At 37.6% G+C, this 21,181-nt stretch overlaps 1 protein-coding gene and 1 long non-coding RNA gene across 2 annotated transcripts in view; one reads left to right on the top strand and one right to left on the bottom strand.

The window, feature by feature from the left end:
• The window catches only part of LOC107756644 (calmodulin-binding transcription activator 1-like), a 331,952-nt gene that overhangs the window by 259,134 nt on the left and 51,637 nt on the right, over positions 1-21,181 (bottom strand). The gene's annotated exons all lie outside the window — the stretch shown is intronic.
• Positions 4,544-7,960, top strand: LOC107756645 (uncharacterized). Its single transcript, XR_001641843.1, has 3 exons — positions 4,544-4,618; positions 7,232-7,332; positions 7,426-7,960. It is a non-coding gene; the product is annotated as an uncharacterized LOC107756645 (long non-coding RNA).

Below are 21,181 nucleotides of genomic sequence, written 5' to 3'. Positions count from 1 at the left end.
AAATAAGCCTTTCTTGTTGTTTTAATAGAAAAACATGAACATAATTTGGAATTATTGAAATTGATATTAGAAATTTCACCGTTTTGAGAGAAACTCCTTAAGCTTACCAATTTTTCTCTTGTGATTTTGTGAGATTTTTGAGAAAAATAATCGTGATTTAATAGTTAACCATTATCCTGTAGCCCTAAGATACAGACATTTGCTTTGATATCTAGTGTCTAATGCATAGACATTCAGACATTTTTAAGTGTCCAAAATTTTCAGGGGATCACTGTACATAGTTGTTATTTGACATGGTGAGAAAGCATTCGAAACACAGCTTTTGTTAGCCGTTCAGCCAATCTCCTCCTGGCAGCATTTCAGGACTGAATGCTCCATTTACCTTTCCATCAACCCTCAACTCTGAGCTGCTGTTTGTGCCAAATGTGCCAGCAGTGACTGAACACACACACACCCGCATTACAGCGATGGAAGCAAAGCTGTGTGTGAACGTCTGCATGATGTGTCCTCACATTCCCTGAGCATCACGATTCCTCTAGCTCCACATTGACTCAAGTTATTTAAAGAATGGAGGGAGGAAGAGAGAGAGAGTGTGGAGATTTTTTCGTGTGCTTTAAGTGAAGGAGATTTTGGAGATGGAGCCAAAAGCTTGTGCGTGTCCCTTGCGTCACAGTGAAACCTCTGAACTCACAGGAACAAGACAAAATGAGCTGAATGATCAAAGATACAAACTGTTTATCTCTCTATGTCTCATAATAACCAAGGAAAAATGAACTATTATTAGAAGTCTGTACAAAGGCAACCATGGCTATTTACCATTGCTCATAATTAGTGCTACAAATGATGATAATACCTCATATCAATGAGTGTCGGGTCGCATTGCTAATTCTATTCCTAGCAACACCATAGCAATGACCAGAACCCTTCAACCTCATAGCAATGTGCTAAAAAAACACTTGGAACCCTTTTCGTTTATTATAAGTGGGACAGTAAAAAAAAAGACAGAAAATGGTAGATATAACAGGATCAGAAAAGTACTTACCTCACCCACATGAGCACTTCAACTTAACACGTCAAATGAGCCTGAATGAAATACAGAGCTAATAAAGGTTATAGAGCAATCGCTTGCTTATTAATGAGAAAAGTCGTACTAAATGTTTAAACACTGTCAACAAATAAAGCAAGCAAATTTCCTCATTTCCACACCCATTTGCGCAATGAATGTTTATTATGTAAAAAAGAGCCACGAGGCGAATATTTGTCATCAGAAAATACTAGAAGTCCTTGTCGCAAGCTGCTCTGAGTGGGTGTGTGTTTTCGGTGTGATCCGACCGCGTAGGAGTGCACAGCATAAATGCATAATAAACAAAATTCAAACAGGCACCCAGACGAGACTGAGCCGTTCATTTCTCATGCCTACCGCTTTACTGCTGCCAGCGGGATGCCACGCTTTACCATTCTAATGACACTAAACCAAAACCGGCCACCGCCGCTTCATGTGTGAAAGTTTAAAAAACAGGAAAAGCAGAGACAATGAAATTATTGGCTTTACTGAGTAACCCAGTGGAGGATTGAACTAAAGCTGGTGTTGCCACATTTAGTTTTCATGCACACACACACACACACACACACAAATACATTCAGGCTGCAAAGTGCTTAATTATGCAATACATTTATTAATTTGGCACACAGAACAATATATCTAGAATAATTTCTGTAAAAATGAGGATGTTGACTTGAATTCATTCACAGCAGGACGTTATTAAGCCCAGTACCCCCTAACCCCAGTCCTATTCAAGTCTGGCCGGAATAAACACATTAAGCACATCTTTTAATAGTCCTGACACCCAAACAGCCGTGTCCGTGATGCGCTCTTAAATGTTTATATCCGCGGGAGCAATTAAAATCCCCCTCTTCTCATCTCACAATCTAGGGGCTAATGAATTAAGCAGTTTCCTCACAGAATCAAGGCCGCTGGAGATTGCCATTTGCCGGCTGAAGACAACATGTACAGTAATTGCTGCCTAAGAAATGGTGCAACACTCACTTTGTGATACTTATGAAATCCAAAGTTCTGTCATGAAACCCTAGATGGCGCAGTCCGATAGGTCTAAATCAATCTGACAATATGACATCATAAACACGTGGCGCAGCTGATTGGTTCTTTTTGCATCAGCACACAATGAGTTTGCTATTCAAAATTCAAATACTTGACTAGTGCTTGTTGTAGCAGTTTGCAGCTTGCTTCAGAAATCCTCCACCTTCCCCAGCTCCACCTGTATAGATCTGCTACAGGGTGATTCATGTATGCTATATATGGGGGTTATTTTAGATATATTTGCAGCAGCAGTATTTCTTACATGCTCACAGCAGCAATATACAGTTGTATATGTATTGGCAGTAGCAAGTCTCGGTACTTGCTCTGCCGCAGCAGCGTAGCAGATCTATTCCACCAAGTCCAAACATTGCAATGTACATTACAATGCTAAACCCTCCGAGAGTTGTCATGATAGAACTATAGTTGTACTACAGTGACAATACAGTAAAATGGACAAATATGCAAAATGAATTTTTGCATCTCCTGCAAATGATTGGAAAAAATGGAAAACCTTTATATTTTCTCTTATTTTATATAATTAACCTGAAATTCTCCTCATAACTGGCCTACAAAAACAATCCTAATAAAAACACTGCATATCATTGAAACAGGTTTCAAAAGTGCAAACTAAAACTGTATCCATCAGCCCTAATCCATTGGGCCACTTAAAAGTGCAACCTTTGTATCTACTGCCAGTTTTGGCTAGGAAACTATCATTAAAACATGCTGAAGCATGTCTTTAATTGTCATTCATAAATTCCCTTCATGGGTGCCTGGTTTAATGAAAACTGGGCAGAATGCACCTCTCTGAAGAACTGTGTTCTCCCCAGGCTCACAGCACACCCACCTATCCGTGAGCAAAAAGTGGATGCTGCTGGAGGTGCTGAGATTGCACTCCACTGATATTTCGAGAAAGGCCTGTGAAATTAGACCAAGAGAGTGCAAGCTTTGGTCAGCAGAGTGGTGTAGGGCGTTTGCTTAGAAAGTTCACCTCTAATAAAATGAGGTGTCAAGCAGCTGTGCTTTGTTGTAACCTAATAAAAAAAGCTGTTATGAGTACTTTGTTTCTTAAGAAAAAATATCCAACCAATATTTAAACTTTGAACATCAGGAACATTTGCTGTTTTGTTACATTGCAAATTAGCTATCTATGGTGGCCTAGTAGTGCAAAACACAACGAAGTCTCCAGAACACAATGAAATCACCACAACACGTTGCATAGGATCTATAATTTCATTGTGCTGTGCTAATTTCGTTGTGTTGGCTTGTTTCCACTGTGTAATACTAATTTCGTTATGTTGCAGCTTGTTTCCATTGTGTTGTACTAATTGTGTTGTGTTGCAGCCTGTTTCCATTGTATTGTGCTAATCTTGTTGCGTTGCCACTTATTTCCATTGTGTTGTGGCTCATTTCCCTTGTATTGTGCTAATTTCATTGTGTTGAGACTTATTTCCATTGTGTTGAGCTAATTTTGTTGTTTTGCAGCTTGTTTCCGTTGTGTTGTGGCTCGTTTCCCCTTGTATTGTGGTAATATCGTTGTGTTTAGACTTATTTCCATTGTGTAGTGGCTTGTTTCCTTTGTATTATGCTAATATTGTTGTGTTGAGACGTATTTCCAGTGTGTTGAACTAATTTCATTGTGTTGCAGCTTGTTTCTGTTGTATTGTGCTAATTTAGTTGCGTTGCGACTTATTTTCGTTGTGTTGTGGCTCGTTTCCCTTGTATTGTGGTAATTTCATTGTGTTGAGACTTATTTCCATTGTGTTGAGCTAATTTTGTTGTGTTGCAGCTTGTTTCTGTTGTATTGTGCTAAATTTGTTGCGTTGCGAATTATTTCCGTTGTGTTGTGGCATGTTTCCCTTGTATTGTGCTAATATCGTTGTATTGAGACTTATTTCCATTGTGTTGTGCTAATTTCGTTGTGTTGCGACTTATTTTTGTTGTGTTTTGGCTTGTTTCCATTGTGTTGTGCTAATTTCATTGTGTTCTGGCTTGTTTCCATTGCGTTGTGCTAATTTTGTTGTGTTGTGGTTTGTTTCCATTGTGTTGTGATTTATTTCCGTGATTTATTATTGTGTTGCGGCCAGTGTCTGTTGTGTTGTGCTAATTTTGTTGAGTTGCAGCTTGTTTCCATTGTGTTGTGGAGATTTCGTTGTGTTGTGCACTACTGGTCCACCATAGCTATCAGTTACAACAACAATATGAGAAAGCGCAGTTAAGAAATATTTTTACAAAGTTGTTTCCCCAAAAAACACATTTTTAGAGGTCTATCCAGCAATGATACGTCTGTTCCCGTAAAGAGTGAGATCAAATAAATGCAACACTGGAACTGACATACTCGTAAGCTTGCCAAACTCTCCTAGAATAGGAGTTTCCCCACTCCAGCGATTAATTATTGGAAATGGACGACAGCTGCCTCTAATTAATCTGCAAGGCAGGCGGTGTGGTGCGAGATTGTGCGTGAAGAAACCACTCCTGCCGTTTATGACTTTTTCATAGGAGGACTCATGTATAATGGAGGTGAGTAGAGATGAAGATGAGATGAGAGAGCAAATGAATGGTGAGGGAAAGCTTGTTAGTAGACCAGTTTGACTGCTTCGCTGTTCCTTACAGACCCCTGTTAACAATTTATGCTCTGATCTATTTTTCTCTATTTTATCCATTTATCTGAGTGAGTAGATACACATAAGACACATAAGACTTTGGAGCCGCAGCTTCTCTTCCTCTCAGTTCCTCGTGGATGAATCTCTCGAAAACATGTGCAGTTCATTTCAGTTCAAATTAGTGTGTTATATAATAAGAAACTGTTTGCTTTTTAAGTCTACTTTTAAGACCATTAAGATTTTTTTGTTTTGTTTTGCACTGATGTTATTTTCTTGACATTTAAGCACATTTAAACTTCAAATTTGCTTTACTGCAATGCATCTGAACCATTTTTTTGAGATTGTAATTATGATTTTCAGTGATGATTCTTATTAGATTCTCATTACTGTAATGATTGATAATATTTCTGGGATATATATTCTTGACACTTTTCGTGAGATCCACCCTAGAATAAATATCTTTACGGTTATAAAAATACCATAACGTAAATACAAATGCCCACACACACAACAGGTATCGGTGTTGATTAGGAAATGCCCTCCAGCACAAGACTGGGGTCAGTTTTTTCCCTGGATACAGAGCAGACTTCTGTGTTTCCATAACAACGCTATGTTGCCATGAACACCTTGTGAGCATGTAATTAGGTGCACTTGTTTAGCTCCGTAATCGCTTCATTCAAGCCTATTTTTGAAACCCAGTGTTTTCTTAATTACTTGTCTCTAAATGTGGACATCATTTTTTTTTCCCACCGGTGACTCATTTTTAACACCCTCCTCCCCACACTTAGGCTAATTTGGTTAAACATTGTGTTAATGTGACATGATGATGAGAGAATGCACCAAAGCCTAATCAAGTAGCAAAACAAATGAATTAAATGAACACGAAACTGTTTGCTTTTTAAGACTATTTTTTAAGACCATTAAGATTTTGTTTTGCATATTTATTTTCTTGACATTTAAGCACATTTAAACTTCATGCTTGCTTTACTGCAATGCATCTGAACCATTTTTTTGAGATTGTAATTATGATTTTCAGTGATGATTCTTATTAGATTCTCATTACTGTAATGATTGATTGATTGATTGATTGATTGATTGATTGATTGATTCATTCATTCATTCATTCCCATGTAAAATAATTTGAATGGTCCTGAAATAACCTTTTTTTTTGTATAAAATCAGTAGAACAAATACTACCATGACATAAACACTTTATTTTTTGCATCAATATAAGGTTATAATGGGTAAATGTAAATTACTTGTCATGAAAATAATGTCACAATGTAAAATAAACACTGTGTTAATGTGACATGATGATGAGAGAATGCACCAAAGCCTAATCAAGTAGCAAAACAACAAGACCATGCAAATGATCATATCCTATTCATTACAAAGAGGTGAGCGAGTCAAAAAGTGTGAACATTTCATGTGCAGATTTCCACCTTCCAGCACCTCAACTACAGAACAACAGATATTTCTGTTTTGACCAATACAGATCGATCTTGTTTAACAGTTGTTTAAAACGCAAAAACTAATTTAATTAGTTTTATTTCTGCTTTTTGCCTCAACAACTATAATAATCATTAGATTACAATAAAAATATAATGCATTATGAATTTTTATTATTACAACATTTGTGAGCATTAACAATAATAAAATATTTTGACAACACTATTATTGCTATTATTATTATACTGTGTATAAAAATTTTAAAAAGTTAATTGCAACTTTCTCACAATTCTGCCTTTTTTATTCTCGCAGTTGTGAGTTTACATCTTGCAATTCAGATTTTTTTTCTCATGAAATGAAGTCAGAATTGCATGAAATATACTTGCAATTTTGAGAAACAAAATCAGAATTTGAGAGACATAAACTCACAAATCTTTTTTTCTCAGAATTGCGAGAAAATTGTGAGTTATTAATTCCGAATTGTGAGATAAACTCGCAATTCTGAGAACATGTCAGTCTTTTTTTCACCCTCAGAATTTGACTTTATAACTTGCAATTGTGAGTTTACTGTATATCACGCAATTCTGAGAAAAAAGTCCGATTTGCGAGAAAAAAAATCTGAATTGCGAGTTTTTATCTCACAATTCTGACTTTATTTCTTACAATTGTGAGTTTATATCACACAATTCTGAGAAAAAAAGTCAGAATTGTGATATAAAAACTCGCAATTACCTTTTTTATTTTTTATTCAGTGGCGGAAACGGGCTTCCATACTTTAAGCCACACATTTTGTGCTTAATAATGAAAGGCTATTATTTATCAAAAAGCTTTTAAGTAATTATCCAAACAATGCATTATATATGTTCCTTATCTGTTGTTGGGTGTTATTTGAATAACCCAAAAAACTGTGCCATTTGTCTGTAGAAAAACCTGATAACTAATTAGGTTGAAAAGTCTTAAATCTGTAAAAAAAATATTGGTCAAACAAATACCTGTCTCTCTCTAATCACCGCATTTGGAAGGCATCCAACATGTGTATCATGCTCAACTGCACTGAGCATAGCTTTTCCCTTCTTCTTAGAAGACATTCACGGCAATGACACTGAACAGAGAGAATGCCTAAGGGGAAGAAAGGATGTCCTCTATTACCTTATGTGCCATTGGAGGGAATTCACTTCACAGGTAGGAAGGGAAATACGCAGCGGTTGGGTTTGTGACTGGGAGGGCTGTGATCTCAGCATGGAAGGGAACAACGTGTCGTGTTGCTCCTGGAAGAGCTGGGATTGGGACACGGGGAGGAAGAGAAATCGCCATGGGACGCCCAGCCGTAACAGACGGAGGAGCGTTGCGTCAGAAAGCAGATTCAGGAGCACAGTGAAACTGGGACTGTGGGAATTGGAAGTTGAAGTAGAGCAAACAGCGCTGAAGTATTGCACACGCACACACAGGTCACATACACACTGCAGCTAAATATAGTTGTCACTCCTGCAGAACAAATGCTTCATCTCGTTCTGTACACACAGAGTTCAGCCATTTATGGAAGTGACAAATGCATTCTAGAACCGAATTCACTCCTGTAAACTTCAAGTAGCGACAACTACATTAAACCCATCTTTGATATATAGAACCGAACTGGAAAACTAGCTCAGAATCGTCTGCAACAAACCAACCTGGAAGCTCTAGCAATGCTAAAGACCTGAAGATACATAATTACACCAACCTTAACATTTTTGAGAGTGACTACTGTATTTTGTGCACCAGTGGCCAGTTGCATAACAACTAGTGTCTTAACAACTAGTCTGCCCAACTAGCAGCTAACCAAGGGGGAATCAGTCTTACTTTTTGAATTCAAATCTGTTTTATGTAACTGACTTTAAAATGTTGAACAACCTTGTACCTGTAAGACTAGTTTTAGCAGTTTATGCAACTGGCTTCAACTTTAGAAATGGAATTGATGAAGCAAAAAGAATGCAGAATTCCACTTCAAATTTGAATGTAGGACATTTTGTAGTAATTTTTAACTACAAAAAAATGGTTCAAAACAAAAAAATCCTAAAAGGCCAAGAAATGTTGAAGATTTATAGGCATTGCAATAGACAGACAGACAAATGTTTAAAAAATTTAAATTTTTAAATTTTATATATGAAAATAATAATCTATGTAATTTTCATTTACCAGTATGCATTAATTCTACTTCCTGTCATTTCGATTCAAATTCCAATATAATTTTCTGTGGGGTTTGGCCTATTCATTTTAAATTCATAAATTTAAATTAATTGAAAGGGAGCTGCATTTTGTACAGCTCTGACATACACAAACGAAGTGATACTCGCAAGCCAAAACCAAAATTGCCTTCAAGCTTAATAAGAACTGCGAGCCCATCTGAGGATATAAGGACCGCACACGACTTATGTCAGGATGGAAAAAAAGGAGTCACTACATCCTGTCAAATTCTGTGTAGCTAGAGGGGAAAGTGACAATTCCAAGGCAGGTCGGGGAATTCGATGAAAAACCATCACAGTCTCGCAACTAAATGGGTTTGGGGCACACAGCTGGCTAAGTCTCCTCTCTTTCAGCACTCATCTATTTTCTCCATCTTTCACCCTGGCGGGACCTTTCGAAGAGCAAAAGGGAGGGGAAAAAACACGAGGAGTGAGCTAATAAGAATTCTCAGTGGTCCCAACTCTGACGTGTAGAGAAAGGTCATTCCAGATATATTTACTTATAACAGCACAATGCATTATGGGGATGGCACTCATAAAATGCAAAGAGCATATACTATAATTCACAGCGTGAGCGAAGCGCTTCATATCTCTGACAGATTTTGCATATGTGATTGCAATCGAGTATCCAGTGCGCTCAATCAAAAGCCTTTAATTGAGAACGGACATTAAAGAGCGAAGCATCTGCGGTACGTCCCCACGGTCAGCGCAGACCCCGAGACGAGCTGCTATATTAAAGTGTAAATATTCGAACGGTGCCATTGCTCAAACAGCTTGTCTGAACCAGACCAAGAAGTCATTTAGTTTAATGCTTTAAGATGCAGACCCACCACAAGGGAAATTGTCTGGTGACAGCCACTATTGCTCTTAAAATGCTTTCCTGCCAGGAATCTTAAACCCATCACCTGCTATGAAAGCCTCCAAAGGGGAGCGTGCTGAGAATTTCGACCAGATGGGTATCCGCCGCCAACCGGAGCACTTCGGATACAGGTCGAGTCGAGCGTTCCTTGAATGTTTTGTCAATGTCGACTACTTTGCCAAGTGAAACAGCAGCCCGGACGATTGCCTAGCGAATCATGAATAAGTTATTGAGAGGTTTCCTTGGCGATAAGGTTCACTGACATCTTTTGGACTGTGCGATAGCTCATGCTAAACTGGAGGGGATGACGGATGGCGCTAGCCTTAGATAGCTTTGTCAGTGTCACAGCCCCCGTTCCCCCCGGGTCCCGGGCAGCCCCGGACCGGGCGGTGCCGGCCACAGAAAGAAACACGTGGCTGGAGTATCTGGAGAGACGCTTGTGACAAAAAGCGAGCTCTCGATCTCCTAACTCAAATAACTACTTGCCTGCATCCCATATTTCTCCGTGACCTTAAAGGAAATGACAGCTCTCATCTGGGAGTTGGTGTCAGGTCAAAATACAATTGTTTTTCTCTTGCTACCATTCTCCTCTACCAATGACAGAGAAAACGGATGACTGTCGGAAGGAATTCGCCATCTGTATAATGACGGTCTCACATTTTCTTTCAACGCTGGTCCTGAAACTTCATTTGAAAGTAGACAAATGCAAAATGTATGCAATTAACTGCCGATGACCCGTGCTGTGTAATGACCCACTGTCAGAAAAGATGACACTGGACACAGTTACAACCTATTTTAATTTCATAACATGACACATTTTTTTCCCCTCCTAAACCAGCTTTTTTGGCTTTTTGGTCAGGGAAGTTGAAGGTCAAGTTCACCCTCTGCACGATTTTGCTATTATTGTCAACCAGCATTGATGAGAAACCAGGAATTTGTATTAAGAAAGTACATTTTGATTGAAATTGTTTATGTTATGTGCAGTTCTGCTCCATTTGTCCAAAAGTTACAATCTGTCAAGGTTACAGGAATGCGTCGTTCCCTGTAGAGTAGCACGGATTATCAGAACATGTGGGATATCGCCTGGAAATGATGCTTGGCCGTTTGGGCTCTGCTGCATGCGAAGGAGTCTAGACCTTTGTCTCAGAGCACAGAGGGGCGTCAAACCACCATTCTGCCGATCACTAGAGCTGAAAGCCTCCTGTGAAATGGCCATGTCAATGGTTTTCCAAACGCACATGGCAGGAACCAGTCATGTCTGATAAGGTGACATCAAAATTGACCCCATTTACTTTCTTAATACATGCTCTTAGTCTCATTGAGAACAATTCATCAGTACACATTGTGTTAATGAACAAAATTGATTTCATAATAATCTTTCATCAAAATTAATGAGAATTACCAAATAAAATAACCATTTAAGCATTTTAATGTTTGCATTAATTTAAAGCTGTTTAAAGTTAAATTTAATGAAGGTTATTGCAATAATAGCAAATATTTTCAGAAAAGAGTGCTTTACTCAATGTCCTGGTCAAAAAGCCTCCTCAAAAGTGGGTTCTAACAGCGATTCTGTAGTCAACTGCAAACTTGCATTTTAGACCGGGGTCCATTCTTGTGTGCAACATCTAATTTACACAATGAAATCACTTCCAGATTAACAGAATCAGTTTCTGCCCATTTTTTTTTCTTGCCCATTTCTTCCAGAAATGCGACACATTACAGGTGTAAAATGGGTTGCGAAAGCAATTAATTCAACATGCTGTGATTCTGATAAATGTCCATATGCAGATGTACAGACATCAAAATATCACAATTATATATGTGTATATAAAAGCTATAAATAACGTGAGGTTACAATTAAACATTCTAACCGACTCGATCAACTGATTTATTACGGGAATGTGTAAGTTAAATAGAGATTCAGAATGGCACACAGCTATAGCCTCATCATGAAAAGTGGAACAAGCTCTCATAACAATAATGAAGTCATGATTTTATTACAGCCCAGGTCTGATAACACATTGACGCCTGAGTCTTAAGTAGTCGTTTCTAACCCTTAAGCATTTGGCTAATCATTAAAACCCCATACTTTTCAAGACCTCGACATAAATTTTTTCAAACGCTTTTCAATACAGTTTGTGCATGTTTTTTCCCCAGCGCGATGTTAAAAATAGAACTACTATTATTGACAAGCCAAGGGTGAGACATCCATTTACATTTAATTAAACTATATCTATCAGGCGGATCGAGAAAATTCGAGAAAATTCAATACGGAACGTATCCGAGGGGTCTTTCTTATTCACCCTTCTTCCTCTCCATCTTCTCTCCTAGCACTTATTTTCAGATTAGGGTCTCGGTTTTCTTTCAAACACTATGAATCTTGGGCCGGAAGTGTTTTTTTATTCTTCTTTACCAATTTTCTCACACTTTGCAGGGTGCTTGAGGACCTTGACAGACACTTGGCAGGCTGAATGCCCCTTGCATCAAGGGCTCCTCTATATAGTAAAATATAGTATGTAGTATATATATATGCAAAGAGCAAATTGGTTACTGCATTTCTTAATTAAAATAAGTTTCCTACCAATGCATCCAGAACAATTAAAGGGATAAATCACCCCCCAAAAAAAAAAAAAAAAAAAACTTATAGGCTTTGTTTTTTTATTTCCTTCTCTGCTCTGAATCTTTCAGATAGCAAGCCTGTGTGGGCAGGCATGAATCAGCCGCTCGCACTGCGACTCGAGTTAATCATGAATAATTGGCCCAGGCTACTAGTGAGGCATATGCTAAGAATGAGTGACTAATTATGCCTTTGGCTAGATGCTAGTGACCCCTCAGCCTGTTTGAGGAGTCGCAGCACGTTACTAATATGGGAGAGAGGTATAAACAAACATGAATCCGGCTGTTTAGCTCCACTTGCCCAATTACAAGGATCCAATTAGAGACCAGCATCCCAGAGCCAGTAACACAATTTATGACCAAGGTGGGGATTTTATCTGGGGAAACTAAGCACGGTAGTCATAATCTCAATAGCCACGCCATCTTTAATTTGGTGTATGGACTATTCTAGGTTTTTTTGCACACTGCAAACTCATTTGGCCAAGAAAAATGAAAACTTAATTGATGATGCTGTCAGCTTTCACTGCACTCCATCTACAGTAGCTGTTTCTGAATGTGAGAACAAGTCCTATGTGAACAGCCCTAAAATGAGCAAATACCCTTCTGATGTGAAACCAAAAGCCAAAAGCATGTAATCTTTCTCCAAAACTTCAATGTTACCAACATCCCTCAGAAAGACTGGGCAAAGAGCAGCTCCATCTAAAATTGGAGCGCCGTTGAGTGCCAGTTGCCAAACTCAGCGGGATGCTTTTAAGGCCCGAGGCTGGCACAATCATCTCAATTTTTTATTCTTTTTATTTATTTATTTATATTTTTCAACTGCAGTCTGGACAAATGCATAGCAGTCTGCCAGTCAGTGTATACCCAGACAAACTCTGAGTCTATCTGGTTCACTATCACATTGGGCACAGACAGTGTTTTAAATACCGACTCACGAGAGACTTTGTTTGTTGGCTAATTAGCCGAGTGCAGAATGGTTTTTCAGCCGGCATTGTTATAATTGCAGCCGGTTTATGCCGCTGACCTTTTTTTCAGCTGCATTTTCTGCATCTGCAGTTTTTATTGGTGCAAATTTTATGCAAGGACATGTTTTTAATGTCTTGCTTGGTAATGTTGTTTGTGGATGTGTGTGTGCTGTATACCAGACACACATTTGCAATTCAGGACTGACTGCTGCTTTTTCAGTGTTGTATTTTCCTTGGAGTCTTTCTTTGAAGATGTGAAATGATGATTTCTGCACTGACCGTTCCTTCACGACACCATCAAGGCTCACACTGTATGCATTTATGGCCTTCAATCTTTGCCTTCAAAGAGAAATTCCATTTCCAAAGATAAAGACATTGATGTAACTCGTATCCCTATGAACCATGCCTCCTGCATCATATTTTCTTTAAAACACAACAAAATATTACATAGACAAGTACAAAAATGAATCTCATAAAAAATCTTTAAAAAAAAAACATGAAAATGAGACACTAATGTATTTTAATCTAATGATCCATTTTCTTTGTATGCATCCATACATCCACCCGTATTTTTGTAACATTGTGTCAGTCACAAAAAATATACTCAGACTTAAAGTATAGTAGTCAACATTTGAAGTGGATCAAAACCTTTCATGAAAGCTGTCCTAAAACCTAAAACCAAAATGCATTCTTGTTTTAGGACAACTCTGATGAACTTTTTTGATACACTTCAAATATTGACTACTGCAGTTTTGCATGAACCTAACGAGCTTAATACTATAATATAATGAAAAAAACAACAACAATAACATTCAATTTCATTTACTTACATGTATGTTCATTTAATTATTGCATCATTCATAGTCACCTGTATTGAAATCATCTCTTTACATAGTCCATGCCTATTGTATAGTGTTCCAAATCACTCACTTCTCAGGTTCCATTTGTTTTGGATGCTGCCTATTTAGGAATTAGGAAGGGAGGTGGCTCGCTAGGTTTTGGAACAGAGCTAACGACTCTGAACAGTTCATAAGAGACTGACTGAAATCAACCATCCTTGACGGACACACAGACTTCGAATGGGTTTCCAAGACAAAGACAAAGAGTCGAGGTGACGGCAGCAGGTGTCACCTGTACTAAAAGAATGGTGCTGAAAACTGCCCTTAACGAAACAGGCCTTTACAAAGGGCCAAATAAGAACAGTGCTTATCCAGCAAAAGTGCTGCTAGATTGAGTGTAGTGCACACATTTTCCATGACGCCACAGTAATGAGGTTTTATATTGGTCTGGCACCTAACTCACATCACACCAGCCCCTCTTTATATCTACTGCTACTTCTCCATACCACTTCATCTCTGTCCATTTCTCCGTTCATCTCTACTGCCAAAACGGACCTGCTGAACACAGAATCCACACCAAAATACCTTCCTTGTTCAATCAAAATCTGATTACCTAATTGGTATATTGGTATTTAGATTTTTTCTCTTAGGGTCACCAAGGCTGCATTTATTTTATCAAAGTAATACAGTTGAAATATTATTAGTTTAAAATAATTTTGAATAGATTTTAAAATGTAATTTATTCCTGTGATGCAGAGCTGAATTTTCAGCATCATTACTCCAATCTTCAGTGCCAGTGTCACATGATCCTTCAGAAATCAGTCTAATATGCTGATTTAACTGATTTAACTTTTTTTTTTTTCAAGATTTTTTGATGAACAGAAAGCTAAAAAGGATAGCATTTATTTGATTTTTTTTCAACAATAATGTCTTCACTATCACTTTTGATCGATTTAAGGCATGCTGAATAAAAACATTAATTTCTCACACTATGAAGAAAAATTATTTTATTAACAATGTGTGCTCTTTCAGGTTAGACTAGCCTTAACTACCTGAAAGTTTAGTAAAATATGATCTCACTGATTTAAAAAAAAACAAAAAAAATTGTAAGAACATTTCAATAGCCGCTCTCGTTTAATAACATGACCTCATTACTATATGACATTATTCTTCTGCTTTTCGCAAATCAAGAGTCAAAACTGAAATCGATAGCACGGCACTGGGGAGATTAAATTAAGCATGGCACAAATTGATTAGCTCATTTCATTTCATTTCATTTCAGAAACTCTGCCAGAACGCCGTCTACCTGGAAAACTCACTCAGCATTCCTCCCCTCTTGACCAAACCATGGACTCACATGTGTTCGGGCTCACAGCTGTTCTTACGAATCTATCTGCGCTGGGAAAAAAAGCACTAATCGCTGCAAGTGAGCTAATTTTTGCTGAAACATGATGAAGTGTTGCCTTAAGTATTAATAAAGTATAGGTAAGTCATGCACATTAATCACTGTCTCTGTGCAATGGTGTTCCTCAAGGGTCCGTCCTCGGAATCTCGGAATTTGTCCGATTCTCTAACGGGTCCTGATGAAACGCAGACCGTATTACACGCACACATGCAAATTAATAAATAAAAATGTAAAGTGAGGACTCTAAAGTCCACCAATACTTTATCATGGTCACGGTGGCCGTCAGACAACGGGCTCCTCGGGAGTCCACCTCACCGCCGGCCAATAAAGAAAGCTGACATGGTGCAGATTACCGAATGATGCTCCAGCATACATAATGGAGATCATGGAACATCTCAAATGCACAGTTTCTCTCTGCACGCTAATTAAATCAATGGAGAGACCTGGTAGAGAGAGAGAGATTGGTTGGTGAAATAATGAAGCGCTTTAAAAATGATCTGTGCTACTGTGGGGCCCGCCGGCCCTGACAGACTTGAGTCGAGGAGGGATATGCAATATGCAACCAAATAGGCGAGGTATATTAATCTTGGCATGCCTCTGAGCTCCAGCTAAATGAGATGGTCCCTGCGCAACTGCCTCAAATTTTGATTTTTTTTTTCCCCCACCCTCTTTTTTTCCATAGATTGGTGTCCGTAGTCCTCATTGATTTAATGTTTAAAGCTCCCTTCCTCCCTGTACCTGGTTTGGAATTACAATGGAGTCTGACAAAGCAAACTGATGAAACTCTGTATTTTCACAAGAGGCATCAGCATGAAGCATGGAGACGGATACCCATGCAAATACATATTCCTTACAGCCGCGTGGCATCTCGGCGCACCGCCTGAGGGGAAACGAACACATGTTGGATACAGACGGCCAAGTTTACTGTCATAAGAGTCATCTAGAAGCTTTAGGATTACATCAAACCTCGATTTCTGCTGTCTTTTGTCAAGAAAGCCGTGTTTAATGAGCAAGGATTCTTTTTTCGGGCAGCTTCCATTATTATTTCTTCGTGCAAAGTGGTGATTGAACATGACCGGGTTTGTAAAGATTACTTGAGCTTTAAAAGCAAAGAGCATCTTTGATGTGAACAGTATTTCTAACGTTTCTCACAACCGTCACTCTTTTTTTTCCCAGAGCACAAAATAAATATTTTATATTTGGCAATGTTGCTGAGCTGTAGTGAGTCGAAGTCGCTTCATCAGAGGCGATCTTATCACATCACGAGGGACCTCATGCTAATATTTGATTTCTTCCAGCTTTGCTGCCCAACAAAGCTGGTTATGACTGCGCATATACATACATCATCTCACATGACTTGATTAAACAATTATATGCTTGGCGTTGAATTTTAAAAACTAGCAGTAAAAACAAAACAAATAAACTACACTAAAATGTGCTTTCCTGCATGGAAATTAAAGTCTGTCATTTCAGTTTCTAGTATAATGAACGATTTGGTCCATCCGTTGAATCAAGACTGCCTAGGACCCCAGGGTGTAGCCGTTTATAATGCCTGACCAAACAAAAACATACAATGCAAATAAAAACATACAGCAACTGAACATTTGCATAAAATAAAGACAAAGCTAGCAAGCTAATTGCCTTGTGTTAAAAAAGAAGAGAGAGAGAGAGAGAGAGAGAGAGAGAGAGAGAATAAAGAAAAGCTTTGGTTACATACTATTTTATGTAAAAAATAAAATAAAATAATAATAAAACATTAATTTTGAAATAAATCTATTAGAATTTCATATTTCCTTCAATTTTTATCAATTTTATTTTTATCAATTAAACATACTATAAATTATTTACAATTACTATAAATATATCGTAAAAATATAATATCAAGGCCTATCTATCTATCTATCTAGCTAGCTAGCTAGCTAGCTAGCTAGGTGCATGATTGTCTCAATTTGTCTCGACTTTGATCTTGAAAGGCCATATAAATGAAAATAGAATTATATTAAGTCAGTTATTTCTCTTTTGCTGTAGTGTGTCAGTAGGAAATATCAGTTGACATTTCCAAACATTCATTTTGCCGTTAATTGTTATTTATTTATTTATGATTTAACGCCATGTCAGCAGCAGTGGCTATATTCATGGCAAGAGGAAACATTTCAATTTCACAATTCAGTCATATATACTGTATATAATTTCAAAACAATTATATAACAGTTTTGTTTGAAAATTATATAAATAAATAAATATGTACAAATATACAAAAACATACATACAGTATAATAAAAATAATAACAAGAACAAAAGTATTAAGAACGATTATATAGAGTCTTTCAGCTTAATGCATGACAAAAAATTTAAAATCGTCCCAGGATAATTCTTTTTTATATTTTCAGAATAAAAACGTTGCCTAGTATTATTTAAAACTGGACATTCAATTAAAATATGTTTTATACTCAAAAGATTTTTACAGCTTTCACAGACTGGTTTCTCTTCCCCTTTCCCATTAATTGTTATAACCCAGTGAGATTTTTGTTTGCACAAGGAGTCTGACAACAGCCAGTGCTCCACACAGAGTTCTGATCTCATCATCATCCAGTCTGTATGGAATGACTTGAAGAAACAGAACAAACTGAGACAGACTCAATCCAGAAGAACTGTGGCAATGTCTCCAAGATGCTTCAAGAAACCTACCTTTTTAACTCTGTGTGGAGCACTGATATTTCTGATATTTCCTGATATAGCATTGATATTTCCTATTGACACACTATAGCAAAACATAGAAATAACTGACTTAAAACCATTTTTAGCTGGTGAAAATGCTAGTGTTCTAATAATTTTGGCCACCACTGTATATATCATAATTTTAGATATTTTATCCAATACACAATACACTTTTAAACTTTTGTGTTAAAGTAGTTTTCGTAGAATTTCTAATCAGGCACTGAATGAAGAACCCATTTAAAGTTCTTTTAGCCAATGGGATCGCTTTGGGGTCTTCAATGGGCAAACTGAATTGTTCATGACACGGCACCACACTGGTACAGCTTGTCCTAAACCTAAACCTGAGTGTACCATTAATTTGTTTTTCATTATTTTCATTATTATTATTATTATTATTATTTTTACAGTTTTCTCCTAAATTCTCGTAAGTGCAATCACAATTCACAATATTTGCAATATATTATATTATCTTATTTCTTTCTTTTCTTTTTGTGATGAAATACATCCCACAAAATGTTTTAACAATAATACCGATCTACCGAAATCCATCTGATTGCTGATTGAATATCAAACTACGTCCATTCAGACCCAGGAAATCTGATAAACTGCACACCACACTGGTACAGCTTGTCCTAAACCTAAACCTGAGTGTATGAGAGGTGTATTATAGTTTGGCATGTCTCTGAACAGGGTCAGAGCAAACAAACCTCTACTACCGCCGCAGAGACAAACACTTGTGACGTGCTGTTATTGACTCTGGCTTACTTATATGTTTTTCCTTTCCTGCTAAAAGGTTGAGTGAGGTACTTGCCGATGATAAGACAAGTAGTATATCACAAAGATTTATTAAATCCATCTCCCCCGGAGAGAGAACAAACACAATGTGTACTATTTACTAGAGCTACTCAAAGAGCAATGATGCGGAAAGAGCTTCCTCTCAGGTAAAAGGCAGATAGTATCGTGAACAGAGCAGGACTATCTGACCTCTATCTGTAGCAGCGTACACAGGAGGGCCTGCTCCGATGGGACGTATGCATTGAAAAGAGGACATCAGTCACACGGGTCGGTCTGACCTAACGGCTTATCCATACAGCAAGGTTATATGAATACAGCCTCAAAAGACTGAGTGTCCGTGAGGAAAGCGTTAGAGGTCGAGGTGGATTAGGAAGGATCCGACCCCTGTGTGCAGCTTAGACGAATCTCTCTGATCGATTGTTCAAATCGCCTGCTGTTCGCTTTGTGACAAACTCTATTTGAAACCTATCTGCACCGGTGCTGCGGCATAAAACAATGGGGCAATTTGTTTTACCTTATCTCGCAAATGGGCGATGCACCTTCAAGTGACAGCATCTTTATGCCATGTCGTAGCGTTGCCGCAAAGCGGAACATTAATACACAAAGCTAATTGATGGCAATTGTAAGTAGGTGCACGGCACAGTGATATTGGAGAGGCTTTGAAAATTGTCACAGGAGAGGGTTTGTATGGGGCTGATGATTGTGTGGGAAATAATAGCTGGCTTGGGGTCTCGGCTGTCTCTAGGTGTTGTCGGAAATTGAAAACTGCTGAGGCATTTCAACATCAACTCCTCATATTATGGTGCGGCCTTCTGCGTTGTTTTCTGCACGCAACATTATTCTGCAGTGAGGATCTTTAGCCAAATGCTGGACTACCAAGGTTTACCATGTAAAATAGGTCAGTATTGGACATATTTACATATGATTAATAAAAAAAAATATGACTTTAATTTATTCTAATATATCAGTGTGAATTTAATGAAAAAATTCGTTATTTCACAAAAAAAGGGGAAAAAGTTTTTTTTTGTTTATATATATATATATATTATACGTTACTGTTATAGAATATTTTTGATTGTTTTGCAGTGAAAAAAGAGAAACACAATACTGTTTTTCTTTTAATACAGGAAATACATAAAATTCAGTAAAACAAATGTAATATAATCACTTGAATACTGTATTTAGTTGTTCAATTATGTTTAATTGTCATAAATAGTCAAAAATGTATAAAAATGTCTAATAAAATACTTTTTCACAATTTTTGCAAAATATTATCTTATTTCTTTCTTTTGATTTTGTGATGAAATACGTCCCACAAAATGTTTTTTACCGATTCAACCATGAGCATACAATAATAAAGAAATCTACCCAAATCCATCTGATTGCTGATTGAATATCAAACTATGTCCATTCAGAACCAGAAAATCTGATAAACTGCGTACAAAACATAATTAGCAATAATTAGCAATGTCGGAAAGCATAATTTAGGACTCCACTGATTTAGATTTTGCAATTAACTGTTCTTAATTAAACTTGATGGTGAATGGCATCAGTGGGTTTATAATACAAGATGCTCGTGGCTTAATAAAGTCAGTAAAGCACTGTGGCCTGCCTATACTGTGCCTGACACTTAATTTTCCTTAACTAATGTAGAGCTTAGTATCATGACAAGAAGGTGTTGCATCACCAAAACTACTGCACCGAACCTTCTCTGGCTTCCAGAACCCTCACAAAAGAGGACACACAAGCTGTCATAGTGACGAGCCGCCCTTGAAAGCTGTTCACATCATAGTGCACCTGTCACGCTGGCCTCATGTACGTCACAGAGCAGATAAAAAAACAGCTGTCTGGATCGCCGTCCTGATTGTGTTCACAGGACAGGCCTGGATGCGGAGGTCAGACCCGACGAGGGCTTATTAAGGTCAGCTGTCACAGCCCTGCGTGTGTGTGTTTACCCGTCCGGCTCAGTGCGAGTGGGATGTTGGTTTGTTATCTGGACGTTTGAGGATTGGGAGATGGTCAGGAATGAATGAACTATAAGAGGAGCAGTTGCATCATCTGTCATCTGTTAAACAGAAGAGACGATTTCTTCATGATGAGGAAAGTCCAACCGCTCCCATCAGCTTTTACTACAATGCCACTCTGCCGTATACATTTACACGGGTATCAATGAGTGATCTATATAATCCAATTGAGGTGAAATGATGGGGGGGGCTCATTAATGATCTATATAATCCAATTGAGGTGAAATGATGGGGGGGCTCATAATTAATCAGCTCATTAATCAGCTGATAGCTAGTATCAGTGCAATTTATAAAAAAAAAAACCACATAACTCATAACTCACAAATTCTATCAATGAGAATATGTCTGAAAAATTAACAGAATATATAAAAATGAAATGAAAAGATAATATTCCTTCTATAACTTTAAATGTGATTGAGGGAGAAAGGGTAAATACTGACAAATAAATAAATAACACTGATGTATGGAAGCTAGTTTCCAACACGGAATAAAAAATTCAAACATTTCTTCAGAACGGCAAGAAAAAAGTCAGAATTGTGAGATATAAACTCAAAATAGCGAGATAAAACAGTCAAAATTGTGATATAT

The sequence above is a fragment of the Sinocyclocheilus rhinocerous genome, unplaced genomic scaffold (genome assembly GCF_001515625.1).
Source record: "Sinocyclocheilus rhinocerous isolate Xijiao unplaced genomic scaffold, SAMN03320098_v1.1 scaffold532, whole genome shotgun sequence".
NCBI classification, from domain to species: Eukaryota; Metazoa; Chordata; class Actinopteri; order Cypriniformes; family Cyprinidae; genus Sinocyclocheilus; species Sinocyclocheilus rhinocerous.
The sequence above is the reverse complement of the archived record's forward strand: the minus strand, read 5'-3'. Positions and strand labels throughout refer to the sequence as shown.